This window comes from Kogia breviceps, chromosome 6 (genome assembly GCF_026419965.1).
Source record: "Kogia breviceps isolate mKogBre1 chromosome 6, mKogBre1 haplotype 1, whole genome shotgun sequence".
Taxonomy (NCBI): Eukaryota; Metazoa; Chordata; class Mammalia; order Artiodactyla; family Physeteridae; genus Kogia; species Kogia breviceps.
This window is the reverse complement of record NC_081315.1, coordinates 125,829,017-125,842,601: the sequence shown is the minus strand read 5'-3', so window position 1 is coordinate 125,842,601 and position 13,585 is coordinate 125,829,017. Positions and strand designations below refer to the sequence as shown.

Genomic DNA, 13,585 nt, shown 5'->3' with positions numbered 1-13,585 from the left:
AACAGAAGACTCAGAAAGTCTTTCTTTTTACTTCCCTCTTAGCTGCCTAAAATATTTAAATAAAGGGCTTATTCCCAGAATAGAGGTATCACCAGAAATATCTGCAAAGAATATAGGCTACATGTGGTGGGGGAAACTCAGTGTGGCCTAGAGACCAGAGTCCAACCAAAAGGGGCCTAGAGATCAGAGTCCACCCAATGTCCCATTTTCTCTGCAGGGCCCAGCAAACATTTGTTTATCAAATATTTGCTTTTTCATCTCCAGAAGCATTGTCTTCCTCGCCTTTGAAGTCCTAACATCCTCTTTTATCTCTAGCTGAAGATGGTATTTATGGTGAGCTTTTGGCCATTTTGGCAAGTTACTCCATTTTCCTGGGTCTTTCCTATGTCTACATGTTATTTAATTTTTGTTTGATTTTCTCCTGCTAATCTGTATCATGTCAATTTAATTCTTGGACCAGCCAGAAGAACCTAGATGGGGAGAGGAAAATTTCTTCCTCCCAGACAATGGGCAAAAGTAGAAAGGCACAGAAGGAAAGGCAGACAACAGAGGCCATGAGGCAAAAGGGATCATGTTGAGTTCTAGTGAACAGAAAATGGATAGAAGAAAAGAGGGTGAAATAATAGCTTCTTAGAAATGGAAATAATGAATTCTTGCTTCTGATGAATAAAAATATAACTTGTTCACTATAGCTTCCTTGGATCCTGAGTGGCCAAGAGTACGTATTTCTTTTCTTTTTTTAAAATTTATTTATTTATGGCTGTGCTGGGTCTTCATTTCTGTGCGAGGACAATCCAGGGACAACTTCCCCGGAAGAATGCACGGCATGCCTCAGGCTAGTGCAATGTCACTCCGGCCTCTGCCGCCACCGGCTCGCCCTGCACTCTGTACCCCTCCCTCCCCCTGGCCTGAGTGAGCCAGAGCCCCATAATCAGCTGCTACTTTAACCCCGTCCTGTCTGAGCGAAAAACAGACACCCTCAGGTGACCTACATGCAGAGGAGGGTCCAAATCCAAAGCTGAACCCCAGGAGCTGTGCGAACAAAGAAGAGAAAGGGAAATCTCTCCCAGCAGCCTCAGGAGCAGCGGATTAAAGCTCCACAATCAACTTGATATACCTTGTATCTGTGGAAGACGTGAATAGACAACAAATCATCCCAAATTGAGGAGGTGGACTTTGGGAGCAACGATACACATATTTTTTTCCCTTTTTCTCTTTTTGTGAGTGTGTGTGTATATGCTTCTATGTGTGATTTTGTCTGTATAGCTTTGCTTCCACCATTTGTCCTAGGGTTCTGTCTTTCCTTTTTTTTTTTTCTACTATAGTTTTTAGCACTTGTAATCATTGGTGGATTTGTTTTTTGGTTTGGTTGCTCTATTCTTTCTATTTTATTTTTTTACTTAAAAATTTTTTTAAATAATTATCTTTTATTTTTTATTTTAATAACTTTATTTTATTTTATTTTATTTTATCTCCTTCTTTCGTTCTTTCTTTTTTTTTTTCTCCCTTTTATCCAGAGCTGTGTGGATGACAGGCTCTTGGTGCTCCAGCCAGGCGTCAGGGTTCTGCCTCCGAGGTGGGAGAGCCAAGTTCAGGATACACTGGTCCACAAGAGACCTCCCAGCTCCACGTAACATCAAACAGCAAAAATCTCCCTGAGATCTCCATCTCAATGCCAAGACCCAGCTCCACTCAACGACCAGCAAGCTACAGTGCTAGACACCCTATGTCAAACAACTAGCAAGACAGGAACACAACCCCATCCATTAGCAGAGAGGCTGCCTAAAATCATAATAAGGCCAAAGACACCCTCAAACACACCACCAGATGTGGACCTCACCATCAGAAAGAGAAGATACAGCCTCATCCACCAGAACACAGGCACTAGTCCCCTCCACCAGGAAGCCTACACAACCCATTGAACCAACCTTAGCCACTGGGACAGACACCAAAAACAACAGAAACTACAACCCTCCAGCCTGCATAAAGAAGACCCCAAACACAGTAAGTTAAGCAAAATGAGAAGACAGAGAAACACATAGCAGATGAAGGAGCAAGGCAAAAACCCACCACACCAAACAAGTCAAGAGGAAACAGGCAGTCTACCTGAAAAAGAATTCAGAGTAATGATAGTAAAGATGATCCAAAATCTTGGAAACAGAATGGAGAGAATACAAGAAACATTTAACAAGGACCTAGAAGAACTAAAGAGCAAACAAACAGTGATGAACAACACAATAAATAAAATTAAAAATTCTCTAGAAGGGATCAATAGCAGAATAATTGAAGCAGACGAACAGATAAGTGACCTGGAAGATAAAATAGTGGAAATAACTACTGCACAGCAGAATAAAGAAAAAAGAATGGGGCTTCCCTGGTGGCGCAGTGGTTGAGAGTCCGCCTGCCGATGCAGGGGACACGGGTTCATGCCCCGATCCGGGAAGATCCCACATGCCGTGGAGCGGCTGGGCTCGTGAGCCATGGCCGCTGAGCCTGCGCGTCCGGAGCCTGTGCTCCGCAACTGGAGAGGCCGCGACAGTGGAAGGCCCGCATACCACAAAAAAAAAAAAAAAATAGAAAAAAGAATGAAAAGAATTGAGGACAGTCTCAGAGACCTCTGTGACAACATTAAATGCACCAACATTTGAATTATAGGGGTCCCAGAAGAAGAAGAGAAAAACAAAGGGACTGAGAAAATATTTGAAGAGATTACAGTTGAAAACTTCCCTAATATGGGAAAGGAAATAGTTAAACAAGTCCAGGAAGCACAGAGTCCCATACAGATAAATCCAAGGAGAAACATGCTAAGACACATATTAAACAAACTATCAAAAATTAAATACAAAGAAAAAATATTAAAATCAGCAAGTAAAAACAACAAATAACACACAAGGGAATCCCCATAAGGTTAACAGCTGATCTTTCAGCAGAAACTCTGCAATCCAGAAGGCAGTGGCAGGACATATTTAAAGTGATGAAGGAGAAAAACCTACAACCAAGATTACTCCACCCAGCAAGGATCTCATTCAGATTTGACCAAGAAATTAAAACCTTTACAGACAAGCAAAAGCTAAGAGGCTTCAGCATCACCAAACCAGCTTTACAACAAATGCTAAAGGAACTTCTCTAGGCAGGAAACACAAGAGAAGGAAAAGACCTACAATAACAAACCCAAAACAATTAAGAAAATGGTAATAGGAACATACATATTGATAATTACCTTAAATGTAAATGGATTAAATGCTCGAAAGGACACAGACTGGCTGAATGGATACAAAAACAAGACCCAGTATATATGCTGTCTACAAGAGACCCACCTCAGACCTAGGGACACATACAGACTGAAAGTGAGGGGATGGAAAAAGATATTCCATGCAAATGGAAATCAAAAGAAAGCTGAAGTAGCAATTCTCATATCAGACAAAATAGACTTCAAAACAAAGACTATTACAAGAGACAAAGAAGGACACTACATAATGATCAAGGGATCAATCCAAGAAAAAGATATAACAATTGTAAATATTTATGCACCCAACATAGAAGCACCTCAATACATAAGGCAAATACTAACAGCCACAAAAAGGGAAATCGACAGTAACACAATCATAGTAGGGGACTTTAACACCCCCCTTTCACCAATGGACAGAGCATCCAAAATGAAAATAAGTAAGGAAACACAAGCTTTAAATGATACCTTAAGCAAGATGGACTTAATTGATATTTATAGAACATTCCATCCAAAAACAACGGAATACACTTTCTTCTCAAGTCATCATGGAACATTCTCCAGGACAGATCATACCTTGGGTCACAAATCAAGCTGTGGTAAATCTAAGAAAATTGAAATCGTATCAAGTATCTTTTCCAACCACAATGCTATGAGACTAGATATCAATTACAGGAAAAAATCTGTAAAATATACAAACACATGGAGGCTAAACAGTACACTTAAATACCCAAGAGATCACTGAAGAAATTAAAGAGCAAATCAAAAACTACCTAGAAACAAATGACAATGAAAACACGATGACCCAAAACCTATGGGATGCAGCAAAAGCAGTTGTAAGAGGGAAGTTTATAGCAATACAATCCTACCTTAAGAAACAAGAAACATCTCAAATAAACAACCTAACCTTACACCTAAAGCAATTAGAGAAAGAACAAAAAAAAAAACCCCAAAGTTAGCAGAAGGAAAGAAATCATAAAGATCAGAGCAGAAATAAATGAAAAAGAAATGAAGGAAATGATAGCAAAGTTCAATAAAACTAAAAGCTAGTTCCTTGAGAAGATAAACAAAATTGATTAAACCATTAGCCAGACTCATCAAGAAAAAAAGGGAAAAGACTCAAATCAAGAGAATGAGAAATGAAAAAGAAGAAGTAACAACTGACACTGCAGAAATACAAAGGGGCTTCCCTGGTGGCGCAGTGGTTGAGAATCCGCCTGCCGATGCAGGGGACACGGGTTCGTGCCCTGGTCCGGGAAGATCCCACATGCCGCGGAGCGGTTGGGTCCGTGAGCCATGGCCTCTGAGCCTGTGCGTCCGGAGCTTGCTCCGCAATGGGAGAGGCCACAACAGTGAGAGGCCCGCGTACCAGATTAAAAAAAAAAAAAAAAAAGAAATACAAAGGATCATGAGAGATTACTATAAGCAACTATATGCCAATAAAATGGACAACCTGGAAGAAATGGACAAATTCTTACAAATGCACAATCTTCCGAGACTGAACTAGGAAGAAATAGAAACTATGAACAGACCAATCACAGGCACTGAAATTGCAACTGTGATTAATAATCTTCCAACAAACAAAAGCCCAGGACCAGATGGCTTCACAGGTGAATTCTATCAAACATTTAGAGAAGTGCTAACACCCATCCTTCTCAAACTCTTCCAAAAGATAGCAGAGGGAGAAACACTCCTAAACTCATTCTACGAGGCCACCATCACCCTGATACCAAAACCAGACAAAGATGTCACAAAGAAAGAAAACTACAGACCAATATCACTGATGAACATAGATGCAAAAATCCTCAACAAAATACTAGCAAACAGAATCCAACAGCACATTAAAAGGATCATACACCATCATCAAGCGGGGTTTAACCCAGGAATGCAAGGATTCTTCAGTATATGCAAATCAATCAATGTGATACACCATATTAACAAATTGAAGAATAAAAACCATATGATCATCTCAATAGATGCAGAGAAAGCTTCTGACAAAATTCAACACCCATTTATGATAAAAACCCTGCAGAAAGTAGGCACAGAGGGAACGTTCCTCAACATAATAAAGGCCATATATGACAAACTCACAGCCAACATCATTCTCAATGGTGAAAAACAGACACCATTTCCACCAAGATCAGGAACAAGACAAGGTTGCCCACTCTCACCACTATTATTCAACATAGTTTTGGAATTTTTAGCCACAGCAATCAGAGAAAAAAAGAAATAAAAGGAATCCAAATTGGAAGAGCAGAAGTAAAGCTGTCACTGTTTGCAGATGACATGATACTATACATAGAGAATCCTAAAGATGCTACCAGAAAACTACTAGAGCTAATCAATGAATTTGTTAAAATAGCAGTATACAAAATTAATGCACAGAAATCTCCTGCATTCCTATACACTAATGATAAAAAATCTGAAAGTGAAATTAAGAAAACACTCCCATTTACCACTGCAACATAAGGAATAAAATATCTAGGAATAAATCTACCTAAGGAGACAAAAGACCTGTATGCAGAAAATTATAAGATACTGATGAAAGAAATTAAAGATGATACAAATAGATGGAGAGATATACCATGTTCTTGGATTGGAAGAATCAACATTGTGAAAATGACTCTACTACCCAAAGCAATCTACAGATTCAATGCAATCCCTATCAAACTACCACTGGCATTTTTCACAGAACTAGAACAAAAAATTTCATAATCTGTATGGAAACACAAAAGACACCAAATAGTAAAAGCAATCTTGAGAAAGAAAAACAGAGCTGGAGGAATCAGGCTCCCAGACTTCACACTGTACTACAAAGCTACATTAATTAAGACAATATGGTACTGGCACAAAAACAGAAATACAGATCAATGGAACAGGATAGAAAGCCCAGAGATAAACCCACACATATATGGTCACCTTATCTTTGATAAAGGAGGCAAGAATATACAATGGAGAAAAGACAGCCTCTTCAATAAGTGTTGCTGGGAAAACTGGACAGCTACATGTAAAAGAATGAAATTAGAACACTCCCTAACACCACACACAAAAATAAACTCAAAATGGATTAAAGACCTAAATGTAAGGCCAGACATTATCAAACTCCTACAGTACAACATAGGCAGAACACTCTATGACATAAATCACAGCAAGATCCTTTTTGACCCACCTCCTAGAGAAATGGAAATAAAAAAAAAAATAACAAATGGGACCTAATGAAACTTCAAAGCTTTTGCACAGCAAAGGAAATCATAAATAAGACCAAAAGACAACCCTCAGAATGGGAGAATAGTTGCAAATGAAGCAACTGACAAAGGATTAATCTCCAAAATTTACAAGCAGCTCATGCAGTTCAATATCAAAAAAACAAACAACCCAATCCAAGAATGGCCAGAAGACCTAAATAAACATTTCTCCAAAGAAGATATATAGATTGCCAACAAACACATGAAAGAATGCTCAACATCATTAATCATTAGAGAAATGCAAATCAAAACTACAGTGACATATCATCTCACACCGGTCAGAATGGCCATCATCAAAAAATCTACAAACAATAAATGCTGGAGATGGTGTGGAGAAACAGGAACCCTCCTGCACTGTTGGTGGGAATGTAAATTGATACAGCCACTATGGAGAACAGTTTGGGGGTTCCTTAAAAAACTAAAAATAGAACTAACATATGACCCAGCAATCCCACTATTGGGAATATACCCTGAGAAAACCATAATTCAAAAAGAGTACCAAAATGTTCATTGCAGCTCTATTTACAATAGCCAGGACATGGAAGCAACCTAACTGTCCATCAACAGATGAATGAATAAAGAAAATGTGGCACATATTTACAATGGAATATTACTCGCCATAAAAAGAAACGAAATTGAGTTATTTGTAGTGAGGTGGATGGACCTAGAATCTGCCATACAGAGTGAAGTAAGTCAGAAAGGGAAAAACAATTACTGTATGCTAACACATATATATGTAATCTAAAGAAAAAAAAATTTCTTCTTGGTCATGAAGAACCTAGGGGCAAGATGGGAATAAAGACACAGACCTACTAGAGAATGGACTTGAGGATACGGGGAGGGGGAAAGGTAAGCTGGGACAAAGTGAGAGAGTGGCATGGACACATATACACTACCAAACATAAAATAGATAGCTAGTGGGAAGCAGCCACATAGCACAGGGAGATCACATCAGTGCTTTGGGACCACCTAGAGGGGTGGGATAGAGAGGGTGGGAGCGAGGGAGACGCAAGAGGGAGGAGCTATGGGGACATATGTATATGTATAAGTGATTCACTTTGTTATAAAGCAGAAACTAACATACCATTGTAAAGCAATTATACTCCAATAAAGATGTGTAAAAAAATTAAAATTTAAATTAAAAAAAAATAAAGCATCATTCACTTGAAAAAAAAAATCAACTCATGTTAATCCTCACAACAACTCTATACTATAAGAACTACTTAGGGGGCTTCCCTGGTGGTGCAGTGGTTGAGAATCTGCCTGCCAATGCAAGGGACGTGGGTTCGAGCCCTGGTCTGGGAAGATCCCACATGCCACGGAGCAACTGGGCCCGTGAGCCACAATTACAGAGCGTGTGCATCTGGAGCCTGTGCTCCGCAATGAGAGAGGCAGTGATAGTGAGAGGCCTGTGCACCGCGATGAAGAGTGGCCCCCGCTTGCCACAACTAGTGAAGGCCCTCGCACAGAAACGAAGACCCAACACAGCCATAAATTAATTAATTAATTAATTAATTAATTAATTAAATCATTTGGGCTTCTAAGAAGAACTCTGCTTAAAAAACAAAAACAAACAAAAGAACTAGTATTACTATTCTTATTTTACAGAATAGGTAACTTAGGCAAAGAGAAGTTATGTAAGTTCGCCAAAGGTAAACAGGCAGTAAGTGGCTGAACCAGGATTTGAACCCAAGTAGTCTGGTTCTAGAGTCTATATATTCTAGAATATAGATTCAATTTTATTTAATATGGTTATACAGGTAAATTTTCATTCAAAATATTATTCAACACATATTTATTGAACATTTATTAGATGCAGGTGCTGATCTAAGTGTTAGAAACACAATAGTAAGCGAGACAGACAAAAAAAATCCCTGTCCCCATGGAGAACACAGATAATATACAAGAGAAAAAGGTTAAATATAAAGTACATTAGATGGTATAAATGCTACAGAGAAAACAAGGCCAGGAAGACGGATGAGGAGTGAGTTCAATTTTAAAGAGGGATGAGAATATCAGTACAGTTTTAAGTAGGATGGCCAGGAAAGTAACCTGAATAGGTGTTGTCTGAGCAATAACCAACCTGAAAGAGGTCAGGAAATGAGCCGTTCTAGTTATGCTTCAAATGACGACAGGCAGAGTAAGAGCCCTGGGTTTGGATCCTTGGATTCATGACAGTCCTAAAATGGCCCTGGAGTTACATTTAGTGAGTTTCTGGGATTTGCAATACAAATACCTAAACCAGCACATTCTATGAGGGCTTGATGTTGCTAGTTTAGGAAGAGCAGAGTAATGAAACTGAATGAGTGTTATGAAACAAGAAACAGCTTCTTCATTTATTTTGAGTTGAAATTCCTGTAGGATTATTTTGTCAGGGGGCAATGTTAAACACTTTATAAACTTCATTCTTCCCAGTTTCTAAAATCAATACACTCTCTATTTTAGTCTGCCTGGGCTACCAACTGATGTAGTGTACTCTGCAGTTTTTGTGTGGAGTATTCTATATATGTCTGTTACGTCTCATTGCTTTATAATGTCCTTCAAGTTCTCTATTTTCTTTTCTTTGTTTTAAATTGAGGTATAGCTGATTTACAATATGATATAAGTTTCAGGTGTACAACAGTGATTCAAAATTTTTAACGGTATACTCCATTTATAGTTATTATAAAATACTGGCTATTTCCCTGTGCTGTGCAATATATCCTTGTAGCTTATTTATCTTATACATAGTAGTTTGCACCTCTTACTCCCCTAGCCACTATATTGCCCCTCCCTGCTTCCCTTTTTCCACTGGTAACCACTAGTTTGTTCTCTATATCTGTGAGTCTGTTTCTTTTTTGTTATATTCACTAGTTTGTTTTATTTTTCAGATTCCACATATAAGTGATATACAGTATTTGTCTTTATCTGAAAGCCCTCTATTTTCTTATTGATCTTCTGTCTAGATCAGATGTTTTGCCCATTACTGAAAGTGGAGTATTGAAATGTTGAATTATTATGGTAGATCTATTTCCTCCCTCAATTCTATCCATGTCTTCACATATTTTGACTAGGATTTGCTTGGTTTCTGTAAACCTTTGACTGTTTCCCAGAGTTCTGGCAAACTTATTTCAGGTTGTTTCTGCTTATTTTCAATGTTTCGTGGAGGGACAGTAGGCATGGAGCTGCCTACTCTACCATTCTGAACATGGGTCTCCCAAGGTGATTTTTTGACAGGGCTCTCATCAGAGCAGGAAAAAATAAATCTGTTTTCTAACAGGGCATATTTATAGGTATGAACATAAAAGCTGAGTTTCTCCAGTAGAGGCCTGAAGCCTCATTCCCTGCATCTGTTCCTCCGTTTCATGTTGGTCCCCCTGAGTTCTCCCTGAGGAAACATGGAGCTCCATGAAACACAGTTTGAAAAACACTGTTATAAATCATTAAAATCCCCTGATACTTATTTGCCTAGAGCCTGTGATCTGATGTCAGAACTACTTAAGTAATCATTTTGACCTAGACTATCTCTTGCTTGTTTCCTAACTTACTTCAAAAAACTTTCTTCCCATCTTCCCAACTTTGTGAAAAAGCACAAAGAATAAAATGATCTGTCATTCCATCTCCCAGAGTTAACTGCTGTTAACATGTTGACATTTCTCACACTTATAAAATAAGTGTAATTCAGGTTAATATTTTATATATAGCAGTTATCACCTGGGCCACCATTTGCTTAACACTGTTATTCTAGTTCACACCTATGTCAATATTGTCATGTCTACTCTTGGAAGCCTATTACATGACTTTATGAGAGAAGACATGTCATGTATTGACTAACCTTTCAATCTGCACCCTCAATGACCATCCCTCCAACACCTTTCAATAAAACAAAGGTTGGGGCTTCCCTGGTGACGCAGTGGTTGAGAGTCTGCCTGCCGATGCAGGGGACACGGGTTCATGCCCCGGTCCGGGAGGATCCCACATGCCACGGAGGGGCTGGGCCCGTGAGCCATGGCTGCTGAGCCTGTGTGTCCGGAGCCTGTGCTCCGCAGCAGGAGAGGCCACAACAGTGAGAGGCCCGCGTACCACAAAAAAAAACAAAACAAACAAACAAAAAACACAAAACAAAGGTTGATTGCTCTATTGGTTAGCATAATGAGACTTCAAGGCTGTGGGTTTTAACATCTTTGTCATCTATGCCTACCAATTAAGCTTGGCCATATTGAAGTTGTTTTTAAACTTCAAAACGCAGCAGAATGCCCTCTTTATTTTGAAACAAAATCTTTTATGAAACCCCAACATATAAAATAAACAAAACTGAGCTCCTAAGGTTGAAGTCTGTACATGAGCGAGTAGGTAGGGGGAAGACAGTAGGCAGTTTATTCACAGCCAATCCTGCTTAGCCTTCCTAACATCCCAACCATGATGCAGAACCCCAGGGCTCTGGGACAGAGTGTCTGAATATCCCATATCTGTGCGATGTCCTCAGCCAGTACTTCTAAAGAACTGGATGACTATTGCATCTGTATCTCCTATGGCTCCTCAGATAGTGCCTGACACACAGTAGGCATTCAAGGAGTATTCACTGAAATAAAAGACATGAAATCCAAAATGGGGGAATGGATTAGTGTATATCCATTACTGGTACTTGAGAAAAATCTCAGAAAGTATCCTCACTGACAGTGGTAGATCAGTAGTGGTAGACCTCAGTGGTATCATTATACTACTATGTTACAAAAGAGATAATTAAGATTGTATTAGTGGCTGCAGAATACAACAAAACATAACTGAATAAATATTTAATTTCTTCCACATTCAAGGTACGGTTTGAGAGACTATAGAGGCTGCAAAGATGGTATAAATATAGGATAGGTAAAATATCCTAAAGAATATTTAATACTCTGATAGGGGAGACAATTTACATAAAATTTTGCTACAACGCAAGCCAATGTACCAAACAACATGTCAAGAAAATTTCAATGTTTTTTGAGCTGAAGGTAGAGAAGTTTTGAAAAATGACCAGTAGACACCTCATCAACAGGTGGCTGTTACAGAATGTAGAGGGTAACTGATGCATTAGAAAGACAAGAAACTATGGGAATACTCACTGCATAATTTTCAGAAGATAACTCTCACTCTAAGAAGAAAGCATGACATATGAAGTAGTTGGAGATGAGTTAAATGTAAACTTTTTTGCAATTGGTGTGTTAAAAATACTGAGAATGGAGAGATCAATGTGAATTGTAGCAAGGGAAACTTTGTGAAGTTGGCAATTTGAACTGAAAAAGGATGGGAAGGATTAGGATAGGTGGGGAAGTATTTCAGTTTAATGAAGACAACATGTGTCAAAGGCCAAAAGGAGAAGAGTTTCCATGAGGAAGAAGAAGAAATCAATCTGGCTGGAGCAAAGGGTGTTTGCTGGGCACCAGGTTGGCTGAGTGGGGTGGAGACAGATTAATAGCGGGAGCTGCTAAAGGCCAAGATGAAGATAAAAGAGAAGCTGCAACAAATAGCAATTAGTTTTGATGACTGTACAACTCTCAAAGAAAACTATCATAGGTATGGAAAGTAGTAAAGATGGAAAAGAAATAAGAGAAATGGAAGTCCTAAGGATACTGAGGTGGCCTGAGATGTAGACAGTGAAACAGATTACCCAGAGAATTCAACAGCTTGAATAGAATCAGGGGTGACAGAGATAAATCCTCTGAATTGACAGTAAAGTTGCACCAGTGTCAATTAAGAAATCCAGTTTCTGATTCTCTACTGTAAGTTTAATGGTGAGCTCTGGGGTGCAACTGAGGATCAGTTGACCTTGTCATTTGATGAGGTACTGTCCCTCAGAGGGGTAAAAATATACCCTCTGAGGGTGCTGGGGTCTAGGGAGATTGTTTTTTAAGCTTTTCTTTCTCTACAGCCACTAGAATAGAAAACAAGAGTATTCATAACAGAAGACACCAGAGTCACTATAACCCCCCCAAACAGTTCACACAAATGTTTTCTCCTGCTAATCTAAATTCAGAAAGAGAAAAAGACAAGAAGAGACTCTTACCATTCTCATTTATTGGATACTACGGGCAGAAAGCTGGGAGACTGCCTGGTAGAATTCTCATCTTCTGCTGGCTCATGTTGGAGGTCCAGGATCTGTCAGCAGCAGCAGCCCTGGAGTGAGCAGTGTCCAGTTAGTGACATCCACCCTTGATACCAGAATTGTGGGCAAGGAAATGTTCTCCTCTACCACACTGTCCCTTGCAGGACTCCAAATGGATTTCACAGTTTTACCTCCAGCTCTAGGCTAATCCCAGTGGTTTACTGTCTGTATACTAGTAGATGGACTAAATGCTATCTGACCAGACATGACAACACCACACAGCAGTGAATAAATTAATAACTAGATTATTTCTCATTTTGGTATTCCTTTATGGATTCAGACCAAGGAACTCATTTTACAGCAGAAATAAACTACGTGCTTGCAAAAACTTTGGGGTAGGTACTCTTTAAAATTTCATGCCCTGAACCATCCCCAATCCTCAGGGCAAATAGAACATAAAAATCTAGACATCAAAAGGACTTTAGGAAAAGTCTATCAAGAGACTGGACTTAATGGCCAGAAGCACTACCTCTGGCCCTTATAAAAATCCAGAATACTCCAAATAGATGGTGTGGATTAACCCCTTTTGAAATAATGTTTGGTCACCCTATGCCTACTGGCGTCTCTAAATCTCCCATTTCTGGATTGAGTGAACACTATAGGGACTTAAGTGAACAATATGATACTACGACTAGCCATATACAGGAACTAACTAGTATACTCGGGGGATATTACTGACAGTAAAAAGGGCGTGGAATGCACTGACTTGATATCCCCTTTGACCAGGAGACTGGGTATACATCAAGGTTTTTAGAAGAAAGCATACATTGTCATCTTGCTGGGAAGGCCCTTACAAACTGCTAAGCACTTACACTGCCATCAAAATAAAGGAAAAATCCTCCTGGATTCATACAAGCGCTGCCAGCTTTGACCCAGATCAGCAGCATTCCCAGGACAACTGGAAGACCATTCCTAAGGTGACCTTAAAGTAAGGATTTCCAGGGCCAATTTCCAGGTCCCAGAAGCAGACAAAATCATGAAGTAGACAGC

General features: G+C 39.3%; 1 long non-coding RNA gene across 7 annotated transcripts in view; it reads right to left on the bottom strand.

Annotated features, from left to right (window-relative positions):
* Positions 1-13,585, bottom strand: part of LOC136794402 (uncharacterized) — a 70,329-nt gene that overhangs the window by 53,842 nt on the left and 2,902 nt on the right. For all 7 annotated transcript variants that reach the window (XR_010841141.1, XR_010841140.1, XR_010841139.1 and 4 more), the window contains exon 2: positions 12,497-12,606. This is a non-coding gene — a long non-coding RNA (uncharacterized lncRNA). The remainder of the gene's footprint in view (positions 1-12,496; positions 12,607-13,585) is intronic.